This window comes from Phoenix dactylifera, chromosome 2, assembly GCF_009389715.1.
Source record: "Phoenix dactylifera cultivar Barhee BC4 chromosome 2, palm_55x_up_171113_PBpolish2nd_filt_p, whole genome shotgun sequence".
Lineage (NCBI taxonomy): Eukaryota > Viridiplantae > Streptophyta > Magnoliopsida > Arecales > Arecaceae > Phoenix > Phoenix dactylifera.
This window is the reverse complement of record NC_052393.1, coordinates 27,869,339-27,872,324: the sequence shown is the minus strand read 5'-3', so window position 1 is coordinate 27,872,324 and position 2,986 is coordinate 27,869,339. Positions and strand designations below refer to the sequence as shown.

The 2,986-nt window shown below is 43.5% G+C and overlaps 1 pseudogene; it reads right to left on the bottom strand.

The window, feature by feature from the left end:
• Positions 1-316: 316 nt before the first annotated feature.
• On the bottom strand, positions 317-2,227 carry LOC103708709 (annotated as a pseudogene).
• Between the last annotated feature and the right edge of the window lie 759 nt (positions 2,228-2,986).

Sequence of the window (2,986 nt, the reverse complement as noted above, 5' to 3'; positions counted from 1 at the left end):
ACCGTCAATCTGTGTTTGGCACTGGTCATTATTTAGATCCAAATAATTTTATTCTTTTTTAAATGTTGGATTTCCTTCTTTTTCTTCATACGTTGCAACCTAAACCAATTTCCTGCACAAGGTACATGCATGGTGATTACAACACACGTTGGTTTCATCCAACAACCACTGTCATGCTTTGGAATGCATGAAATGTCCAATAAAGTAGAGTTAATTTGCAATGCCATACATTGGCACCATGAGGAGTGTCTCTTGTAACAATGTTGAATGATTATATATATCATTAAACTAAACTACCTATACTGATTTTGAAACATTTTTGTTTTTTTGGTAAACAATAAATATACTTCGTTCACAACAGATAGATGAGTCCCTCAACTATATAAATCCTCTAAATAACAGCAAAATACTAATTCCGCCAGTTATAACAACGTTTTTATTCACAAAATAACTTCAACAACGAAAAGATAACTCAATCTTTTCTTATCCCTTCTCCTCTAGAAATAAGAGAAAGATCTCTCACCCTATCTACCTCTTCATATAAGAAAAAAGAAAGAAAGAAAGGAAAAAAAAAGAGATATCTGCACACTTCAGCGTTTTGATGTATGCTGATATTTTTACCCGTCTTTAACTAGGATTTCAGCTGACGATCGAGCTGATCCAATCCTTCTTTATACACAAATTTTTCTGAGCGGCTTAGCATTTAGAAGTTGAGTAAATTGGCATATGGAGACCATTGGTCTAGCCATGGGCTGCGCATCTGAGTCAAGAAAGGATCCTGCACCAACAATCCGGGCTGTACTTTGGAACATCAATCCCTGGGAGATTCACTTGTCGAACGGAAGTGGATGTGACTTCCACTTCCTTCTGCATCACTTCTTTCATCTCCTTTGCATCTTCATTGTCCAAAGGCATCGATGAACTCTGATAATTTTCCTGTTCATCCAACGACACATTATCCGCCATGGACATGCAGCCATGCGACGCTCTTGTGTCTTCTTCCATGGCTGCTCTCTGCTCCAACTCCTTCAACGATGTTGCCTTCCTATAGATTTTGCACAACACTATATCCTCCTGCACAATTCGAGCACATAACCAGATTTCTTCTGCCATTAAATAACCTTCCATAAAGACTCGCGAGTAACAAAGCATTCGATCATCTATTCTCTAAGGAATTTTCTTATTATTTGTTTCTTTTCAGATGCATTGCATTTCTCATAATACATGTTTACAGTCCTATGACTTCTACGATTTAAGACCTGAATGAAAGGTCAAAAGACCCACTATGCCTAGGAAACTTCAGGCAGGCTAATCTAGTTTGGTAAGGTGTTTTCCAAGCCAAACAATTTGGTCCATGTTGACCCCTCGCTGACCAAGCAAAAGCTGAGTGGTCTTCTCTCCATGGGTTGACCTCACGACTTCCCTTATTTTTCTTGTTACAATTATTAAGAGTATAATTGACCTAGGGACATAAAATGAATATACATATGCATGCATCCATCCATACATGCATACATGTATGCATGCATGCATGCATTTTTGTATGTGTGATCTATGGTGGTGGTGGTACTAGTACCTTGGGAGGAATGGAGTTGGCGGTGGAATGGGGGGTGTCGGGGAGGCGATATTCGTTCATGACCCAGTCGGTCTTGGTACCGCGTGGGGCCCGGCCCTGGTAGAAGACGAGCGTCTTCTTCAGCCCGATGAGCCGCTTGGGGTCCGCCGCGCTCCGGATCTGCCGGTCCGACCCGGTCGCCTTCCAGAACCCCCTCTCCGTCGTCCGGTTCGGCCTCCCCCCGTTCCCACTCTTCCGGTCCCTCGGCACAAAGAAATACCACTCCCTCTCCCCTATATTCGCCAGCCCTGCCACATACAAATCACCAATATATATATAGATGAATTGCCATATCTTTCCTTGAGCACATATGGCGCCATGTTTGTATGAACTATAAATTAACGTAGTACCACGATATATATTTGTTAGCGATGAGAAGGATTGATGTACCTGGGAGTTCCCAGGGATCGTAGCGGTAGAGATTGAGGGTGCCGATGATGTCGAAGTTGAGCTTCTTGCCGAGGACCACCCGCCGGAGGTAGAAGTCGAGGAGCTCCTCTTCGGTGGGGTGGAACCGGAATCCCGGGAGGTCCAGCTCTGATCCGCCTCCCTCCATTAATCCTGCACCTTGCTGCTCCTTAGTATCCAATATTACCCACCCAAGCTACCTCAGCTCAGTCCTCCTCTTGTGACTCTCCTGGGGAGAGGCTCCAGGTGTTATATAAGAGCATGCACAAGGGGAAAGGCCCGGGGAAAATGGTGCATGGGCCCACACGCCTTTTATTTTTATTTCCGCCAAAGGAACAAATGGGGTGGACTCTAGCGAGTCTCTCTCGACCCCACAAGGAATAGGACGGGTAGGAGATGAGAGGAAGGAGCTGTGGAGTTTCCGTCACCTTTTATTCCCTTTATTTCTGATTTTTATTAAGCCTAAAGAACTGACTGTTTCAAAGCATGGACAAATGCCAAAGTTTGATTAGCTTGTTTACTAGTACGGATAAGGATGAGTCTTTTTGAGGCCATTAGTTAATGGTTTGTTCGGGCGAGCAGTGGTGCATTATAGTTCGTGCACGGGTGGCGGGGCTTAAAAATAATGGCGTCTGGAAGGAGATGTGGAGGGTCCAAGTCTGCATGCTGGCCCTGTTGCTTTAGAAGCAGCACCGATGGACTGAGGGATTTGATGAATGGAGAGAATGATTAAGGATATTATTTTTGACCAGTCTTATTCGTGGAATTATAGTGATCATGCTGGCTTCCTGGAAGTGGAATGGTCGGCCAAATCTTACTCTTTAGCAGCTAACCCAACTTATACACTAACGTTTTTCGCTCTTTTTTTTTTTTTGGCCCTCCTATTTGACAGCAAACTAATATTAGGTTTTCTAGTTCTTTGTATTGGTCATTCATTTGTCTAATTAAGGGGGACCCGATCTT